This window comes from Dipodomys spectabilis, unplaced genomic scaffold (assembly GCF_019054845.1).
Source record: "Dipodomys spectabilis isolate Male_0828 unplaced genomic scaffold, ASM1905484v1 ptg000125l, whole genome shotgun sequence".
In the NCBI taxonomy this organism is placed as follows: Eukaryota; Metazoa; Chordata; class Mammalia; order Rodentia; family Heteromyidae; genus Dipodomys; species Dipodomys spectabilis.
Genome location: NW_024870802.1, coordinates 20,153,610 through 20,175,118, shown reverse-complemented (window position 1 = coordinate 20,175,118; position 21,509 = coordinate 20,153,610). Strand labels below are relative to the sequence as shown.

The 21,509-nt window shown below is 40.8% G+C and overlaps 1 long non-coding RNA gene and 1 pseudogene across 1 annotated transcript; both read left to right on the top strand.

Moving 5' to 3' along the window:
- Nucleotides 1-3,727: 3,727 nt before the first annotated feature.
- Nucleotides 3,728-19,630, top strand: LOC122115967. The gene is made up of 3 exons (XR_006148854.1): nucleotides 3,728-3,895; nucleotides 4,574-4,575; nucleotides 19,619-19,630. It is a non-coding gene; the product is annotated as an uncharacterized LOC122115967 (long non-coding RNA).
- LOC122116067 lies at nucleotides 7,279-7,378 on the top strand (annotated as a pseudogene).
- Nucleotides 19,631-21,509: the final 1,879 nt, after the last annotated feature.

Sequence of the window (21,509 nt, the reverse complement as noted above, 5' to 3'; positions counted from 1 at the left end):
ATTGGCACTAGAAAAATGTAGGAACATTTTATGGTTGGCCCAAATGCATGGTTATGCCTTATTTCTCATTAGAATGAAAACAATTCCAGAGCTAAAGGGAACATGGGAATAATTCTCTATTGAACTAGTTAGAATCCAGATTGGATGGTCCAAGGACAACCTGTGGAGCTAATTCTATACATTACAAATCAATGCGAGGCATTATTATTACTCAAAATTCATTGAACTAAGACAGCCTGTGGTACTTCTCTCTTGCAAATCTTAATACTTGAGAGGTGGAGATGGGAGGAATGTTACTGGAGGTCAGCCCAAGCAAAAAGTTAGTGAGACATTCACTTAAAAACAAGCCAAGCATGGAGGTACATGCCTATAAGCCCAGCTCCTTGGGAGGCAAAGGTAGGAGATGGCAGTCCAAAGTTGTCTGGGTAAAAGGCGTAAGACCTATCTGACAAATAAAGTAAACAAAGGCTAGGAATGTGGCATAGGTGGTAGAATGCTTACCTACCAAGCGTGAGGTCCTGAGCTCAACATAGAATTATTCAAAACAAATTGCCATTTGGCAGTTAACATATGATTCAGAAAATAATAGATTAAAGGATTCCTGGAGTCTGAGAAGGAAATCTGACCTCTAAGAGAATTTATGAATTCCGAGAAAGCTGTGCTAATAATTCAATATTTATTTGTGAGATTTTAAGTTGCACATTAATGATGTCTGTGCTTTCTTGAATGTATTGTGTATTTCAATTTAAAATTTTTAAGGAATACATACTTGTAGTAGTGTTTATGTAAGCATTAGGCCCACCTTTGGTCCTCAGCTCCACCCAGACCTGAGCTCCTCCCTGCCCTGGAGTTCCTGCCTTACAGCTGGCCCCTCCCTCTCTCCGCCCAGACCCACCTGAACTCCCATCTACCTCACTTCCTATCCCCCAGATCTTGCTGCTACCCAGAGAGTGGAGGCTGCCATGTGTTCTCTCTCTGGGGCAAATATGGCTCCTCTAATAAACCTTGTAATAATCTTTCTCCTGTGCCTGCCTGCTTCCGCAGGCAGAGGACATCCTGGGATGGATGTGATGGATTCTTTCAGTTAACCACTTAAAATTTCTAAAGCCGGGCGCCAGTGGCTCAAGCTTGTAATCCTAGTTACACAGGAGGCTGAGATCTGAGGAATGTGGTTCAAATCCAGCCTGGGCAGGAAAGTCCATGAGACTCATCTCCACTAGAAGTGGCACTGTGGCTCAAGTGGTAGAGCACTTGCCATGAGCTGAAGAGCTCAGGGGTAGCACCAAGGCCTAGAGTTCAAGCCCTACAATTGACAAAAAAAAAAATCCAAAATAAAAATAAAGAGTTTCCTGGTTAAGTATGACTGTCTCTGCCTCTCTATCTCTGTTTCCATAGATAGATAGATAGATAGATAGATAGATAGATAGATAGATAGAAAGATAGATAGATAGATGATAGATAGACCTCAAAATATAGATCACATATGTATATATACAGAGTCAGAACTATTTATCTTGAGTTGATATATCTCCTTTTCTAGCACAGAATAAAGATGGTGATTGTGCTGTGTCTCATAAGTACAGATCTGAGAATAGCAAAATTTGAGAATCAAAGGCAAAGAGGAGATGAACCTCTAGAACTTTGGAGAATGTGGCTTTCCAAGCAAAGGGATCTCCCAAGAAAGATAGCCAGGATGTGGTGCTTTTGGGGGTGTGAACAGATATTGAGACTGTTAGGAAAATAGAGGAGAACCAAATAGGAATGGAAAAGGAATAGACTAGACTCAATATCAACAGGTTAGGACTAGTTATTGCTGGCGAAGGGCACAGAACTTCCTGCGGGTTTGAAGGTTGTACAAGTTACTGAATTTGGGGGTGGGCTCATATAGGACTTAATAAAGAAGCAGAAAATTAATAGGCCATGAACTCTTGGGGGCCAAGGGCAGTGTCCTTGGCCAGGCCCAGAGTGGAAAGCTCCACCTAGGGTGAGGAGCCATTGTCTCCTGGGAGCCAAGGTCAGAATGACCTTCCTGCAGACAAGCACAAGAGCATACCTGTTGCTTTGCTTGACCTGGGGGAATAAGGCAGGAGTCAATCCTTCATATTCCATCTTTAGGTAGATAAAAAGATTGGGCAACAGTTTGGTAAATAAACTTCTTTTCCTGCCTGAGTACCATGTGGTGCTTGCTTTCCTCAGCTGCTGATTTAATTTACCTAACAGGAAACACATCTACCTTTAGGAAAACGTGTAATCATTGGCTCTCTTCTTCCACCATGGCTTCAGCTGAGAATTGAGAGATTCTAGGAGAACATTCCAGAAGACTACAACATGGAAGGGGAGACTTTGCTGTTATTTCCAGAGCTAGAATTATAGACAGAGTGGCAAGATATAGTAAAAATGATCAGCTCATCAGCAACTACAAAAACAGAATATCTTGTTGAATCTGAATTACAGGAAAATAACAAGAAATTATAGTATAAACACTTCATTACATATGGCATATTTATGTTAAAATATTATTTTCCTTTACTGAAATTTAACTTTAACTGGGCATCCTGTATTTTACCTGAAAATCTTATGTGTGGAATGTGTGGGTCTACAGGTGCTTTTCCAGGAATAAGAGTTTTCTCCTCTCAAGCTGTATAGAAAAATAAATAATATACATAGGTTCTAGAGCCTGTCTGACATTTGCCATGTTTTTATTCATTTATTTTTAAGATTATTTGTTGTATTTAAATTACATATGTTGCAGGTTAAGAAAAAAACTGGTGGTACTATTGTAAGGTAAATCATTCCAGAAGCCACATCTTAATATATAGAACATTGGGGTCTTTATTATACAGTTAACAGGCTGCAGGCTGCCAGTTGTTACAAAGGCCTATAGCACGTAAATACACATAACACAGCTAGGAAACATGCTAAAGAGGAAAAAACAAGAACAATGCCAACAAGCCAGTTCAGCTCCAATGGAGACCTGAATTGGGACTCCATGATGACTAGAGATGAGCCAGGAGACAGGACACAGGACACAATCACAGAGACACATGTGGCATGGAGTCCAATGGCTAGGCTGGTCTGGGGCCTAAATAAGTCCATGCAGGGGGCAGATCCTAAGAAAATTCCCAGTCCCAGGCACTGGACTGACAGATTCAGTAACCTATCAGCCAAGTTCCTGCCCCTGCCTCCAGGGGTCCAGGCACGTCCATCACCTGAGAGGCAGGTGATGGGGGGCAGGGGGGTGTTCTTCCCCCAGCATGAAGACAAGATGCCAGACCCTACCATCCACCATGTGGCCAATATGGCGCCGGCCAGACCTGGCCTCCTTACTTCAGTACTAGGGCTTGAACGCAGGGCCTCACACTTGCTTTCATTGTTTGGCTCACGCTGTACCACTTGAGCCATAACACCAGCTAATAGTATTTTTTTCAACCTCACTTTAACAAATACATTTATTGCAGATAGATATGTGCGCTCAGGAGTAAGACATGCTGAAAATGCTTCTAGCCATCGAGGACAGGGGCATAGCTTCCTAGGTGCGGATGCAAGCACAAGCCGAGTCAGACTGAAGAACCCAGGTTAAAGGACAGGCCTGTAGACATTTGGTGCTGCTTAAGCTGGAACTTGATGTTTCAGAGGTGAAGCAGACCTTAGATCCTGTGTGCAGGTGCAGATAGCTGGCAAGCCTGAGCGTACAGCAGGTCTCCTTAGTGGCAAGGGCCCAAGTACCTCTTTTCTTCTGTTGACATCTTTGTTCTTTTCCAGGAGCATTGGGTCCATATTGCTGCTGGCTCAGGGCTTCAAGATTTGGCTCAGGCTCTCTCAGCACAAGCCCCATATCCTTCCTAGGACCTAGGGAGGTGAGGCCCTAGGTATGAGGTCCAGAGCATTGTCAGGGGTTACTCCAAGGCCCTAAGCTGCAAACCTGACTGCTGATCACTGTTCTGTTTGGGGCTGGCTGGGCCTGGCTTGCTGTAAAAGCAGAGAAGAAGCAGAGATGGGGGCAGCCGCTACAGCAGACAGAAGCCCTATGCCAGGCTGCTATGGGCCAGAGTGACTTCGGCCTGCTGGATCATAGAGGCAAACCTCAATGTAAGGCCACTGGGTGCTGATGTACTTTAGCTTCACTCCCTGCCCTGACATCTGCCTGGATGCACTGGAGAAGCTCGAGCAGGTGGTGCAGCAGCTGAAGGCTGGATCAGCAGGAATGGCGTATCAGCAGGAATGGTGTATCAGCAGGAATGGTGTATCAGCAGGAATTGTGGAGTAAGAATTTTCAAAAACATGTTCCTCCATGCAAGCAACAAAAATACTAGCAAAAGTTGTAAAAAAATAAAACAAACAACAACCAAAACACCCAATGTGTTCCTAACTCTGGAACTTGATGAAAGTCACAATCCAAGCAATTTTTATTCAAGGCTGAAGTTTTCAACCATTTATTCAATGGTTAAGTTTCATTTATAACAGCAAGATTTGTGGTGCTTTAGTGTTTCCCATGCCCCTGTCAAGCTCCATGGAAGTCTTGAAGGAAGGTCCAGCAAACAGTGAAAACCAGCATCTTGGCAACCAGTGGAAGCAGTAGAATGGGTTTGGGTTGCCCTCAACGCATCTATCTCAGACAATTGTCATCATTCAGCCTGTTTGGTAAGTCTAGAAAGGACAATCCGAGGGTATGTCTTCATTTGACATGACTCAGAGCTCTTTCATTTTGCAGACTTTGCCCTGGAAGTATATGTTGAAAACAATCAGATCAATGACAATGACTTAAAACCACAGTGCCTAAGACAGCAGTAGTGGTTGGGGCTGACAAGAAGCTTATCCAAAATATTTAATCTCATTATAAAATGAGAAATGAGATGTCCTTAAGGAGCTATGCAAAGGTCTTACAAACCCCTGATGTCTGAAAGTCCATACATGGGTGTGAAGTGGCACACACACTCAGAGTTGTGTTTATGACCAAGATAGATATAGGAAGGCCTCACCCCACCCTTTACCACTAATAGATCTTAAAGTCCTGCATAAGCAAGAAGTGAAGACTATGGCTGTGCACTAGTGGATTTTATGGAATATGAATTGTCTCTCAAAGGAAAAAAGAAAAAAGAAAGAGATACTCTAAAAATATTAAAGGTGGAAAATTAACTTTCCCTGATCACTACTCTTTCTACCATTCAGTGGCAACAAGCATTAGTTTTTTTTTTAAAGTGTGAATATCTTATCTAGTAGTTCTATTGCATGTGTCATGCCCGTGTCAACTCTGTGTGCGCATGTTGCCTGAAAGCTTAGCCCACAAATCCACTCCAGCTTGAATTTGCTGTGGGAAAACAAGTAGATAAACAAGTCAGCCTTTGAGAAGGGATGATACAGGAGGGAAGGAGCAAGACTGGATACATGGAAATTAAGACTTCAAATCTTGACCACAGGCAAGATGGCTTTTGAAAGGCAGAAGGCCTAGTCTTCTGACGTGGGGCAAGGAACAGAGAAGTATGGGAAATGAGGACAGTCACCAGGATCATGTGGTGTGTGAGATAAGATGATAGGCTGTGAGAGAGTTGAGGAAATTGTGTGTGTTGGGGAGGGAAACAAAGAGTTTTTATCTCAATGCTGTGGGCATGCAGGAAGGCCTCAGCAGAGTCTTAGGGAGGGTTCGGGCTTCAGTGGAATACTGAGATTTTTCTGGAGGCTTGATAACTTTTATACCTTCATTTCCCAAACTTCAAGCAGGGTTGGGGAGCAAACATTCAGGGTTACAGATGGGCATTGGGGCCCTTTCCTGTTTAATTAACTACTATAATCCTACAGTGAAGAAATTAGGTCATTCTTATTTTTTGAAAAGCCATTTCAGTGTTGCATTGCGCGTAACAAATACTGAATTGATGATCTCCTATCTACCCTTTAAAAAACTGGGCTCTGGTGAGAAGCCCAGAAAGCTGCTTTCTCCTGGCTTTTAGCCTAAGGTTTCTTTTATATATTTCACACTTATTTACTAACTTCACACTCTGTGTGAGAAGTTAGGCGAAAGAATGAATCAGATATTGTTGTGCTCTCGGGGAGCTTAGTGCTATGATTTAAATTAAAAAGTAATAGCTTGTCATGGTGGCTCTGATCCCGATTGTAAGAAAACAGGGAAGACACATTTTGAGAGGTCGAATCGGGAGTTGGAAAGCTGCAAATGCAAGTAGACTCCTCTCCCAAAGACCTGCCCCTCAAATACATTTAACACTTAGAAAACTGATCCATGACAGCAGGAGAGGAAAGAAAGAGCAGAAAAACAATACCAACAAACCAGATCAACTCCAATGGGGAATTGAAGTGCGATGCCATGGTAACTGGAGGAGAGCCAGGAGACAGGAGACATAAGATACAAGACATGGGGTAAAAGGGCCTGAGCTGGTCTGGGGCCTACATAGGGTCCTGATTAGGTGGGCAGGGTCACAGGGAGCATGAGAGTCCATGACCCAAGACTGACAGGTCCAGTAACCTATTGTCAAAGTTCCAGCCCCTGCCTCTAGGAATTCAGGCACACCAGTCACCTGGGAGGTGGGACTTGACCTTCCTCCACTGTGAAGACAAGATAGCCACTGTTAAACCCAATTCCCTATCATCTACCATGTGGCCAATATGGTTAGACCTAGTGTCCTTATTTCCACCATGTTTGTAATCCCAGGACTCTGGAGTCCTCCTCTTACCTACAGTTTCCCAACTACTTTTGTCTTTCAGGATTCAGCTTGTTACCACTTTGAGTAACTCCCTTTCTCTTTTATTGTTTCCTTTTTCTTAGATCTGAACCATTTGCCTTCTGTCTTCTGACATGCCTCCAAGAAAGTCCACAATTGCACACATTTATTTTCAAAGAATGTAGCCTTTTCTATTTCTCTCCGTCTGACTCTCTATTTTCTCCTTTCTTTCAGATCAGGCTTACTCCCAAAAAGTCTGTCAATATAATTCCCTAAACAAAACATCTAATTTGAACAAATTATCTCACTACATATGAAAGTTGTTGCTGTTCTTTTTGTTTTGTTTTGTGTTTCAGCAGTGATGACTTTTGACCTTAACTGTGAAGTTCTGTGTGTAATAAATATCAATGGCTTTGATCTATCTTTAACCTGTGGATGCTATGGTTTGGATGTCTTCTTCAAAAAAAAAAAATAGGTCACTCAATAGTGTTTGGATGTAGGGACTAATAAGAGGTGATTAGGTAAGTAGAATAAATGAATTAATGAAATCATCACTGAAGTAGGTGCATTATCATGGGGGTGGTGGGTTCATTATAAAAGGGAATTTGTGCTTGCTTTGGCAGCACACATAGTAAAATTGGAATGATACAGATTGCATCACTCCTGTACAGGAAGACTCAGAAATTCGTGAAGTATTCCATATTTAAAAGCAATTAAAATGTTAAAATTTTTATTGTAAAAAGGGGAATTTGACCCCTTTTTCTTTCTCCTTCTCCCTTGCCCTCCCACCTTCTATGAATAGACCCTCCTCAATTGCCAGACCTATACTTAATCTTGGCAGAACCTTCAGTACTGCGAGAAATAACTTTATTTTCTTTATAAATTACCCAGATTTGGGTACCTGATGAACTAAGATGCTGGTCCAGCATTGGAGTGAGATATAGGAATGAGTTAAGGATTCTTACATATATACTGCTTGAAAGTAAATTTAAATGATCAAAAGTATAAGCGTAAAAATGGGTGAACCAAAACAGCTACATCTCACCAAAATGTCACATGTACTGTTGTACAGTGAGAAAAGAAGAGAAGCCACATTTTGAGAGGGCAAATCTTGGAGTCTTTATTAAAAGGCAGGCGACTGCATGGTGGACTCCTGGCCCAAAGACTGCAGCGAACAAATACACCTAACACTGTTAGAAAACTGAGCCATAAAGGCCAGAGAGGATAGAAAGAACAAAATCAATACCAGCAAACCACTTCAGCTCCAATGGAGAGCTAAAGTGGGATGCCATGGTGACGGGAGAAGAGACAGGAGACAGGACGTGAACTTGGAGACACGTGGCATGGCATAAGGGCACCTGAACTGGTCTGGGCCTAAATAGGGTCAGGGCAGGGGGCAGGGTCACAGGAAGCTGGAGTCCCAGGCACTGGACAAGTCCCCGCCCGTCTCCTGTGATCTGGGCATGACTGGAAGCTGAGGGCTTCACCTCCTCCCCACCCCAGGAAAACAAGATGCCAGACCCTACTATCCACTATGTGGCCAATATGGCGCTGGCCAGACCCAATCTCTCTACTTCAGTGTAATCATATTAATATTCCTGTATTGTGAAATCAGGAAAAGGAAGCTCCAAGCATTCAATTTATTTTTCCAAGTTCATGAGCCTAGTAAGTGGTTGGGCTAGGCCTTCAACCCACATTCCTGATTCAAATTACCATTTTCTTTTAGTGATACCACAAAGCCTGCAGAGTTTCCCTTTCAATTTAATATGTTTCCTTTTAATCTAAAGGAAAAAATTGAAGGTTGTTGCAACTGCAAATACTTTACATTTCTTCCTAAGTGTCATGATTGAGTACAACTGGAGTTCAATTCGTTTTTACAATAGAAGTTCCCAGAGAGTAAACAGAAAAAGAATGGATGCATTCTTGAAGCAGAGCTTTGTTGTTTTTTCTGTATGAATCAGCATGCAAAATACCTAGCAATGTTGTGACTTCAATACTTATGGAAATCAGATTGGCCTCTTCCATGACAGATGAAATGGGCATCTTGATGGCCCTTATTATTTCTTGTAGCTGGAGTTCCAGCTATGTATTCAGCCAACAGCACCACCTTAGTAGGGCTGAAGAGGGGTTCTTCTAAGAGAATATCGCTAAAAGCTCTGATGCTAGACTCATCATTCTCCAATCATCATTTCTATTGTTCCCTGAAGACCCTGAGAAAAGGGACAAAGGAATATGGTCTTCTAGACTTTAGTTCAGTTGGGGATCAGAATGGAGCTGTGCCATTCATTTATATATTCATCCAACAAACATTTGAACATGTTATATGCCCACTTGGTGCCAGGCTCTGGGAATATGCTAGCCAAAGACTCAATCCCAATCCTCATGGATCAAGTAGAGAAATCAACATAAAATGAATGCTATAATTACACAAACAACTCATGTCGCTTTCCCCACAGCCTTCTCTTTTCATCTCCCACTAATTTTGCTGAAGAACACAGCAGCTTCCTTCTTTCCAATAAATAAAGTATTAACTTTACATCAAAAGCACGAATGAGCAGCACAGGTATTAAATAAGATGCAATAGGAAACTCCCATACAAAAATCTTAGAAAATCACTCTATACATCTTACAGAAAACTCCTGTCCAAAATCCCAGAGAAATGTCTCCCCTCTACAAAATATTCCAAATTCTCTTTGGATGTGTCTAATCTCCAACTTAGATTCTTTTGGGCTCTGGATGGTGTTCTGGACTTTGCAGACTGTTTCCTTCTTCCTACCCACCACCCCTTCCCCAGCCAGGAAACTTTCTCTTCCTGTCATACACCTTTATACCACCCCCATCCTGGTGAGCAGTGTAGCTTTGCTCAGAGTCTCCCTCCAGCCTTGCTGGCTAGCAACATCACACTTCAGCAAAGACAGCTTTTCCAACAGCTGGAACCCATCATGAGTGTTTGGGACTAGAGGTATATATAATATTGGAAACTGATTTTGCTCTACTTAAATAGGTAGTAATTATAATTGTGGTCATTTCCTATGGGGAGAAATACAGGTGCTGAGACTGAATAGGAGTCCAGCCTGGTGAGACAGCCAAGAACAAGCAGCTGTGATACAGCTTGCCAGCAAGGTCAGGTCTCAGCCTCCTGACTCAGCCTGTGTCTAAACCGGAGCAGCCACAATGACTATATGAATAATTCTCTGGGAAGAGTTTCTTCCTGAATGACTGGATTCACATGGGATGAGAAACTGTCTCTCTCCACTAGGAAACAGAATAAAACAACTGACTCACATTTCACACTTCTGTTTTTGCTAAGCATAGATGATAATGTCTCTGTTACTCAGCTATGAGCTAGAGCTTATTCTGCTTTTATGACTGACTGATTTGGCAAGGAAGTTTAGATTCAGGTATCAGGGAACCAAGAAAGTATAATTGTGGTCATTTTCTAGGAGGGGGGAGTGGTACAGGTGCTGAAAGACTGAGCTGAGTTTTGGGTCCTAAACTCCATGTCACATGCTAGTATGGGGACCATTCCTCTATGAACTGCTCCAACTCTTGCCAGAGCCTAAAGAGGTCCTGTTGATTCACAAATTCTCCTCCACCAAAGTTAATCTTTTCCTGCATATCTTGTGAAGGAGGTACAAATCCCAGACACCCTGTAAACAAGTATAATAGCCTAAGTCCAAAAACTAGCCAGAGTCTTTGGGAACCCTCTGGGGAGGCCACTTACAGAAGTCAGAGTTTGAGAACATACAGCAAAAACTAAGCTTAGGGTCAAACTTAGAACCAAAAGCAAGAATGGATTTCTGTCAGATATGGTGGTTTATACCTACAGTCTCAAAAGCATTGAGAGTTTGAGACCATCCCAGGCAGTCATGGAGGTTCTTAAAATGGGGGATAGGTTGTATTTCATGTTTAAGACCCTGCATTCAATCACCATTACTTCACATATACACAAAAGTAAGAATAGTCTCCAGATCTAGGTGGTCCACTAGAATGGTCCACTATCTGTGGGCTAGAGTGTGTGGGAAGCGGCAAAGACTCAAACCTGAACTTACATGCTATTTAATTGCTTATACTAATTAAGACAGTCAACAGGATCCTGTTTTTCATCTTTAGCATTATTTCATAAACATTTCTTCATGTCATCCATATTGGAAATATTATAGTTCACAACTAGTTTCTACAAAAAAAAAATCTGCGATTTATAGGTTAACAACTTTGTTGTGCTCTGTGGTATATCCACAGATAACATAATATTCCAGTTAGGACATGCCATACTGAGATGACAAATTTGCTTTAGCCGCACCGTAACTACTAGCAGGGAAAAATTACATTCTCCTCACTCATATAACAGCTTACAAGATAGGACTCTGTTGTTTTAGAACCCAGTTTGCTAATTAAAAGGTGATCAATTTTTGCCCCTTTTCTTCATATTTGCAAGACTAAAAATTGACTGATTAAACCCCTTGTTGGCTAAGACTCCAGACTTAACAGTATTTATATAACGTAAGTCTCTTCATTTTTTTTTTTTTTTATAGCACTGGGAACTAAACCTTGAAACAGTTAAGCAGGTTGGCTAGAATCAATCAATACCAAGATTCAAACCAATGCTTGTCCAGGGTTAAATCTAAGTATATAACTGTTCTGATGATGAATTTGATTATCAACTTGAGTAGATAGAGAGACAGTTGGGATATTAGTAAAGCACACATCCAGGTGTGCTATTGAGAGCACACCTCTATTGAGAGCAGAAACAGAAATGATTGGATCATGAGGGCTCTAACCTAACCAATGGTTTAATCCATTGATGGATTCGAATTTTGACTAGCCTGTTGGAAAACAGTGGAACTGTGAGGAGTAGAGCCTAGTTGGAGGAAGTGGCTGTTGGGAGCATGCCTTCCAATTCTGTCTTGGTCTTAACTCCTTCATTATTCTGCTTTCTGGTTGTCATGAGGTGAGCTGCTTTGCTCTGTTGTGCCCTCCTGCCATGCTGTTCCGCCTCCCGAAGGCCCAGAAACAGCTGACCTGGACAGAAACCACTGAAACTGTGAGCCTAAGTCTTTCCTTCCTTTAAAGGTGTTTTTGTTTTGTATTCTTTTCTTTTTCAGTATTTTCCACAGCAATAAAAGACTGGCACCACCATTTTGCTCTTTTCTAGAATGTCATATATCCTCACAAATCTGCTGTTGCTTGGGTTCACTGTGCATTGACAGTGTATCTTGGCTCTTCTCTCTTCCATAGAATGCTATAATAAAGAAATCTATTTTTTTCACTGAGAAACTCTTTACCAGTATAATTTTACTGTGATCACTCTTTGTTGACTCTTTTATTCGTGATTAGATCAAGCTGAATCCTGTACCAAGTAGAGGGTTCTGATTTAAAATTGATCATCTCAAGGAAATGGAAAGTTACCAATCAGTTTGGATGATTCTTTAGAAAAATCAGTTCTGCCTAGGCCTGACCCAATTTGAATCCTGAATGAGAAGAAATTACAGGTATGAGGAAGAAGGCTTCACTAGAACCTATTAGAAGTTCACATTAATTAACCAAGGCTCTTATTGATGACAAAATGGGGAACACAGAAAGAAAGTCTTTGACAAAGAGGACATCTTTAGTGTTCTCTAAGACTCAATAACTATTGCTGTGACACCAGCCCTGGGACCTGCAGAATGACAATATCTCAGTCAGTTGAAATTCTTGAAGAGAGTGATTTGTTTTATTATTTAAAATGTAAGCGTTTGTATACACTCAACAGTTATTTCTCCCAAACTCTCCCCCCCCCAAAAAAAACACAAAATAAGACTAAAAACAACATTGTAGAAATTGGAAAATATTTTAACAGCATGAAAGTTCAATAAAGAAACTTTAAATATGTGAGCCAGATTTTGTAACTCAGTGCCTATCAATTATCTCTTTTATGTCCTGTGAATGATAGGTGGTTCTGAGTTGTAAGAACCAAGAAAACAGTGGCATGAAGACCATATCAAATTGATTTAAATATATCAGATAATGGAAGCCAGAAGATCAAAGATGGAAAGAGGCAAGGGTAGAATCAATACCATGGTTCATAAAGCTGGTTGAGAAGTGTTTCCCATGCAAATCATTCATTACAAAGGATTCACTTCATAGGGCAAATATGCCTCTTCGAACTTCCTGAGGCTACCTCTTTCCTTGGCTCCCAGACCCTTCCTCACATCATTCCAACTGTTTCCATGATCAAATCTCTTTCTCTCAGATATGACCCTCTTATCATCCTCTTACAAGGACATTTTTTTTTATTACAGTGGACTGACCTCCACAGTCCAGGATTACTACCCCAAGGCAGGTTCTTAATTTAATTCCAGCACTAAACTTAGGATTTTCTTTCATCATATGCCCAAAGGTTGTGACATGAACACCGTTGAGGTTTTCCTACCATTATTCTGTTCATTGTAGTGCAATTCTATCTTTCATATAAAGGAAAACACTTTTACTTCCCAAGTAAATATTAGACACAATTCAAAGACCTTTGATTGAAGATGCATCCTTAGGCCTAGAAAGTAAGGATGCCATCAGATATGGAAACTCAGCATGTCAAAAATAGGTTGTATTTTCTAGACTTTAAATTGGGGAATGTAGGAATGTATATAAGGGTATCTAATAGTCTTTTATTATTTATTCTTATTTTTATTTTTGTTGGTCATGGGGCTTGCACTCTGGTGCATCCAGCAGCTCTTCAACTCAAGGCAAGCACTCTACCTCTTGAGCCACTGGGCCACTTCTGGTTTTCTGGTGATTAATCAGCCTCGTGGGACTTCCCTGCCTGAGCTGGCTTTGCACCGTAATCCTCAGATCTCAGACTCCTGGGTAGCTACGATTATAGGCATGAGCTACCGGTGACCAGGTTTAATAGTCTTATGTAAACTCTTAGACCATTTATACTTCAGTGCATAATTTGTTTTCAAAAATGCATGGAATTACATATAATGATAGAATCTTCCATATTAATAAGTGTAATTTTTCTTGAGGTTGAATTGTCTTGAGAATTATTCTATTTAAATGTTTTTGAAAAAAGGTTACCCATCTTCTCATTAAGGTTAATTACACAAAACATAATCTTAGTTAACACACTTAGCAAATGATGTCTTTATAGTAGAGCAATAATTATTTTGTCAATCATATACAATGAACAAATAGAATTATCATCTTTAAAAATTATGCTATTGGGGCTGGGAAGATGGCTCAGTGGGAAAGTGCTTGCTTTGCATGCATGAGGCCCTGGGTTCAATTCCTCAGCACCACATAAGCAGAAAAAGCCAGAAGTGGTGTTGTGGCTCAAGTGGTAGAGCGCTAGCCTTGAGCTGAAGAGCTGAGGGACAGAGCCCAGGCCCAGAGTTTAGGCCCCACAACTGACAAAAAAAATACTAGGAAAGCTCAGTGGTTATTAGAGGGTTATTGGTTAGAGAAGAGAATCAGTATAAGACATATTCGTACTTAATGCATGTACACACACATTTGCATAGTCAGAAAAATAGTAAGAGGATATTCACTTAAACAATAGCAAGAATTGGACTTTTATCTCTGTTTTTAGCAGAGGTCTATATATAGAGAGATTATAAGTTTTCTTACCAGATTTAAAGTACATTTTGAGTAAACAATCTGTGTGGGATGTAAAAACAGGACTTTTCTTCTTGTTTCAGAACTGGCTAGAGGGTTAGGTAATAAACACTTGGTATTTATGGGTATCTAAAGTAATTAGAGCAAGCGCCTCAGCAGGACAAGGCAGATAAAATATATAATTCCCTCTAATCTACACCAAGATATGCAGACCACTGTAGGAAACAAAGCTCAAGGAGAATTTTTGAAGTCTTGTAGAGAATGCTAAAACTTTCCTTCTGTCTTCTTGAGGGGAATCTCCCTAAAGAGAAATAAGTAAAGGGGGTAAGTAGAGATTATAGGTGCAAAGACGATGTAGGCCCTCAAATTTTGTTTTCTCCTCTGATTCCTTCTTATTTTGTAGAACTTCCCTGTATATGTGGACTTCCTATAGTGAATTGATACTCAACATGGAGCTAGACTCAGAATACCTTGTTGTGGTCTCTACTCAGAAGCTTGGTTGCCAGTAAAGAAACCCCAAGTGCAGAAGGCTAAAAGGTGAACTCAAGCAGAGTTTGAACTCCTGTATATTTGCTTTTCTGAGGCTCCAAAGAAGTCATATGTGGATCTTATGGACTTGGCAGTCTTTTTAGTTCAATGATCACTCAGAAATGGTCACTGTATCCATTGGGTAGGCCTGGTGAAACATACTAATGACTTAAAAAGCAAAACTTTATTTTCTCTCAGATCCAGAAGCTGTTAAACCCAAAATCAAGGGTTGGTTACCTTGAGGCCTCTCTGCTTGGCTTTACATGGTTGTCCCTCTGTGTAGACAAATCCTTAGGGTCCCTTTTGGGGCCAAGTGACACCAGACAGATTGGATTAAAGCCCCTTCTAATGGCCCCAGTTTTAACCTAATCACCCCTTAAAGGCCACTTGTGCTATTCCTAACATGGCAGTTGTCTTTCCAAAACTGAAGGAGGAAGCAAGATGAAAGTCACAGATAAGAGGTCACTTTGCTCTTGGAAGATATTTGGTAATGTTTATAGTCATTCTTGTTCGCCCCCACTGTGTGTGGAAGGTATAGGTACTCCTGGCATCTGTCTGTAGAGACCATAGATAGTGATGATCAGCCTGCAATGCACAGAACAGCTCTCACTGTAAATACATGGCAACGTGTCCACTGGGCTGTGGTTCAGAAACCCCAATTTGTTGTAAGGTGAATCATCCCAGAAGCCACATTTTGAAATATAGAATATTATTATACAGTTAGCAGACTGCAGGTAGCCAGTTGTTACAAAGGCCTGAAACACGCAAATACACATAACACAGCTAGGAAACAGGCTAAAGAGGAAAGAAAGAGCAAAACGACACAAACAAGCCAACTCAGCTCCAACGGAGAGCTGAATTGGGACGCCATGATGATTGGAGAAGAGCCAGGAGACAGGACACCACCACAGAGACACAGGTGGCATGTAATGGTGGCTAGTCTGGTCCAGGCCTAAATAGGTGCGCGCAGGGGGCAGATCCACAGGAAATTCCCAGTCCCAGACACTAGACTGACAGATTCAGTAACCTATCAGCCAAGTGCCCGCCTCTGCCTCCCAGCATCCAGGCATGTGATGGGCAGGAGGTTTTCTACCCCCAGCATGAAGACAGGATGCCACACCCTACAATCCACCCTGTGGCCAAGATGGTGCCGGCCAGACCTGACCTCCTTACTTCATCATACGTGTGCTGACATTGTGCAACACCACATAGATGATCCCAGTCCTCCTATAACCTGTAAGGTAAGAGTTATCGCGAGAGAGTATTATTAAAACACTGGGTCTTAGAGGAGTCCTCCCAGCTACCACATAGCAAGAGAGGCTGGATTTGAATACAAGGAGGTCTCAGGCCCTTACCTGGCTCTCCAGCATGAAGCAGGGGCAGAAAGGTAAACGAGAGAGTAAGGTCAGGGAGAGGAAAGGGAAGAAATGGCCTGACAGGAAATGTTCTAGATGCCATTTCTGTTACCTCCATTGAAATTTGCAGACCAGATCAGGCTCTGTTCTCTGGGAAAGGACAGCTTGGCAAGGTCCTGTCTGCGTCAGAGTTGAGCAAGAGCTGTGGATCTCTGTGGTCCAAGGAACCCACAGTGCCTACACTGCTGAGTCCTCTCCCTTCTGCCAGGGGGCCCAGCTGTGCTCCTGATGAATCAGTTCATTCTGCTCCAAGGAACCACACTAAAGAGCCTCTACCTTCTGCCTTTAAAATGACAGGCCTGTTTCTACACCCAGGCCTCCCCACTAGTAAGATAACATTGTGAAGTCATCTCATAGCTGTGATTTACATGCCTTATCATTTCTGTCTCACCGGGTTTTCTACTTCACGCCCTTTCGGATTTATTTCCTTCCAAATGCCAGATTTTGAAATTTTCTTTTTTAAATAATCATGTCATCTTGAGATAGAATCTCCATCTTAATCACTCCTCCCAAAGTATCTTTCTAGTCAGAGGAAAACTTTTTTTTATTTTCTTCGGGGATTTTTAAAAAATGTCATCCATCTTGGGAATGGAACTCAGGGCTTTGTGTACACTAAACACACCCTCTGAGCTCCGCCCCCAGCCCTGGTTAACCTCTTTGTGTGAAGGAATGGAAACATACAAATCTATTCAAGGCAGTTGTTAAACAATGAGAGGCTGTAAAGTCATGGACTTCTAGAAGATTTGTATTGAAATCTTTTGGATTTGTAGCCTGTATGAAAGTTCTTAGTTCTTACCTAAAGTTTTATATAAAAGAAAAATTTGGCAGGGGAAATTGTTTTCTCCACCCTCGGGCTACAAGAATAAATGAACCTTTTCATTAGCAGAGAATTGGTAGGTGTGTACCTGCTGGGATTTTAAAGGGCACACATTCTTTGGGTAAATATGGCCTTGGCATATAGCCACTGTCACAGGAGCATTGAGTGTTGTAGTTTTAGTCTGATAAATGTTGGCTCACCTTATTCTTTTCATGACCTAACTATTGAGCTGGGGTAGGGAGAGTTCTTCTCAGCCTTACTAAGTCCTTAACTATCAGCTGGTATCATACCAACTGCATCTAGAAAGAGATGCATTCTACTGGAAAACAGTACTATCCAGGAGTTTAAAAAAAAATGTGTAGGGCTCTTTAAAAGCCAAGAAGAGGGGCTGGGAAGGCGGCTTAGTGGTAGAGTGCTTACCTTGCATGCATGAGGCCCTGGGTTCGATTCCTCAGCACCACATAACCAAAAAGAAAAAAGCCGGAAGTGGTGCTGTGACTCAAGTGGTAGAGAGCTAGCCTTGAGCTGAAGAACTGAGGGACAGCGCCCAGGCCCAGAGTTCAAGCCCCACAACTGGACCCCCCCAAAAAAAAAAATGACTTAAAAGCCAAGAAGAAAACGTAGCAAGCAAAGCTACACAAAAGAAACATCATGTGATACCAAGTTGTCTGTTCCTTCTGTAGGGTTCTTTCTGATTGCTGCCTTGTTGGCATGGTTTAGTTCTCTCATTTAGGTGAGCAGTTTGTTTTGGAAGCTTTTGTTGGAAATAATTTTTTATCCAGTGTTATGTGTTTTTCCCCTCTCTGATCCTTTAATTCTTTTAGTTTTTGATTATTGTACATAGAAATTCATTACAATTCAAGTGTTTTTTTCTGACATTGGCTACAATAAGAAATTGATTTATATTGTGACACAGCACAATGCATATTACATGCTTATAAAACTAAAAGTTCTGCAAAAATACACTCACTCTTACTCCACTTAATTCACTTTAATAGGTTAATTTTCTCTATTCCATTCTAAATTAGTACAATCTCTTTTTTTAGACATTGCCTGTGCATTTAATTTTGTAGCTCACCCAAGTGACACAACCTGTACTTGGAAAAAAAGATTACATTATTTGAACTATGATCTAAATAATGGTAATTTATTGCATGCTGATGGAAGTTGAAGTGCATGTAATTAGCACTTTCTGGGATCATTTTGTGTGGGACTTGTAATATTACTCACCCAATTCTTTGGTAGAATTATAATGCACTCATAATTTCACCCTTTTCCAATTTTGATTGTCAGATCTGAAAACTGCTTATCAGTTTTCTTTCTACATCTGCAAACAGACAGAGTCTTGGGGAGCTCTTGTTGGAGCTCTTGTTGAAGTCATGGTGGGGTTGGGGCACATGGTGTCACTTGGCTGTGTCAAGGTACATGCAGAGACAAGGGAGTGTATGCGGAAGAGCCCACGCTAGGGAAGTACGAGCTCCTATCCAGATTCACCAACAGTAGCCTGCACCATGGAAAGAGGAATAGCCAAGTAAAGACTGGACAGAGGGAAAGGAAGCAAAGCATAAAGCAATTCCCCAGTCAAACACTAAAACTTCTAAGGGCTCTTTTCTTACTGTTGTGGCCTTGGTTAGGAGGTAGAAGACGCTCCAGAGCTCCTCTCCCTAGCATCACACGTGCTCAGATTCACTCATAGTAATTAAATTCCATGAGCTGCTTACTTTTAATAACTGAATGTAATATTGAGGTGGTACATTTCTCCTTACCCATATTGTACAGCATCAAATGCTAGGCACTAGATTATTTCATTTATAAGTAGGACAACATACACATAAGAAACTTGAAAAGCAAAAGTAAAATTACATGTTTAATTTTCACAATGATTTTTTATCATCATTCAATTTTCAGTTAGTATTCATATTCCCTCCTTAATGATCCTAAAAATACTTTGTTTTTATATTTTGTATATTCTAATTAGGACTTACATGTTAGGGTATAATTTTAATACATTTAATGCATTTTAATATATTTTAATTGGCTGGTTTGTCTTATTTGTTTGTTTATTGATTGATTGATTTTGGTGATTCTGAGGTTTGAACTAAAGAGAATTGTGTTTACTAGGTGTCAGGCTGCTGGAGGAAGTAAGCAGCTGGGAAAAGTATCAGGCCACTGGGGACAAACAGTATGCTGCCAACAAAGACCATCTGAGGGCGGGGAAGGTGGCTCAGTGGTAGAGTGCTTGCCTTGCATGCATGAGGCCCTGGGTTCAATTCCTTAGCACCATATAAGCAGAAAAAGCCAGAAGTGGTGCTGTGGCTCAAGTGGCAGAACACTAGCCTTGAGCTGAGGAGCTGAGGGACAGCACCCTGATCCAGAGTTTAGGCCCACAACCGACAGAAACAAAACAAAACAAAACACCATCTGAGTCAACTATTCTTCAAGTACACTGACCTAAAACCATTCAAATGGGCAAAATAAGCTATACGCTACAAGTCCTCACTTACTATAAGTTCTGCTTTTACCTCGCCTATAAAAGCTCTGCTACAACCAAACTCAGTGTAACCTCTCTGATCCTGACCAGGGAGTTTACCCAGGGGCATACCCCATTTAACTTTCCTGGCAATCTTTTTATTCCTCTCTGTGTGGTCCTTTTCTCTCCTAAACCTTAAACTAGGCACTCAACCACTTTAGCTACCTTTTTTTTTTCTTTGCAATGATTGTTTTTGAGGTAAAGTCTCATTTTATTGCTATTCTGGCCTGGACCATGATGCTCCAACTTATGCTTTTCTGTATTACTGTATTACTGCATGTGACACTGTGCCTAGCCATTGGTCAAGATGGAGTCTTATCATTTTTTTCCAAGGCTAGTTTCAAACCCAAAATCCTCAATCTCTGATTCCCATGAAGCTATGATTACAGACTTAGCTGCCTCACTCAGCTTCATTTTTCACTTCTAATTTCCCTTCTGTGGATATTGGTGCCTCATGCCTGTAATCCTAGCTACTTAGAGGGCAATGACTAGGAGGATTGTGATTCAAGGCCAGACCAGTCATAAATTAAGGACCCCATCTCAATTAATAGCTGGACATGGACATGATAGTGCACACTTACTGTGCTTGCTACACAGGAAACATAAATAAATAGATCTCAGTCTGCCTATTTATGGGCATACGTGCAAGACCTTACTCATAAAATAATGAAGGTCAAAGGGTTGAGGATGTAGCTTAAGTCATAAAATGCCATACAGCCCTGGGTTCAACCCTCTGTACCACAAAAATGAAGGAAGGAAAGAAGGAAGGAAGGAAGGAAGGAAGGAAGGAAGGAAGGAAGGAAGGAAGGAAGGAAGGAAGGAAGGAAGGAAGGAAGGAAAAAGAGATTTTTCACGGAAATGCAAATTCAATTTGTTCATCAGCTGGGGAAAAAGGTATTTCTTAGCTTCTGCAAATGGGGAGAGGAAGGAAACTTGGTTCTAGCTATGTGGTATGGAAAATGATAAATTAAAAAAAAAATAGGCTCGCCTCGCTGGCCTCCTTCATTTCTGAGATCACCTCTAATGGATTCCTTTATATTTCTAAAAGGCCCAATTTAAAATACAACTGCATCACATTCTCTAGTTTATCTCCTTTTTACAAGAAATTTATTTACTTCTAATACTGTTTCCTCCATTGTTTTCCAGTACAATATGTGTAAATAATGTCCCAGGATGTAGCAAGCTTGGTGAAACATCTCAGAGTCAACTCTATGCAGCAGAATTTCAATACTGAATGCATTTAGTTGTCCTCTAATTCTTAGAAAACTGATAACCATGGCTGTACTGCCAGTTTATATGTTTGCAGAACAGGTTTTCCCATGCTGAATTAAATAAACTATTCTCATTTCCAGTCAATGCCCATTTCCTACTCTTCAAAACTTATAAAGTATGTCACTGTATTTCTAAGCAATAAGAATTTAGAAATCATAAGCTTTAGTTTTCTTTTTCTTTTGCCATAATGCTATTCCACTATTTTCACCTGGATTTCAGGTGATATGCATACCAAGAGATATGTCCAAGAGTAGAAATGCCATGTGATTGTAACCTACAATACAGTAGTCACGTCAATTTTAAAATCACCTTCACTGAGGTATAATATATATACATAGAAATATGACATAACTGCACCCATTTTAAGAGTTTAATGAATCTTTATAGAAGTATACATTTGTACAGCTTCCACACTAGAGAAGATATACATAATACATTTTCACTGTTCCAAAAACTTTACTTATGTCTCTTTAAAGCCACCCTCTCCACACCTGACTCTGGGCAGTGGATGATCTTATTTTTGTCAATAGAGATTGTATCTGCTCTGAAATTTAATGAATGGAATCAGAAAATATATACTTATATGTTCATGGTTTCTTCAACTCAAGGTAAGTTGTTGATATTCATCCATGTTATGACATATTTGATATTCGCTACTATTTATTACTAAAACCATGATATGA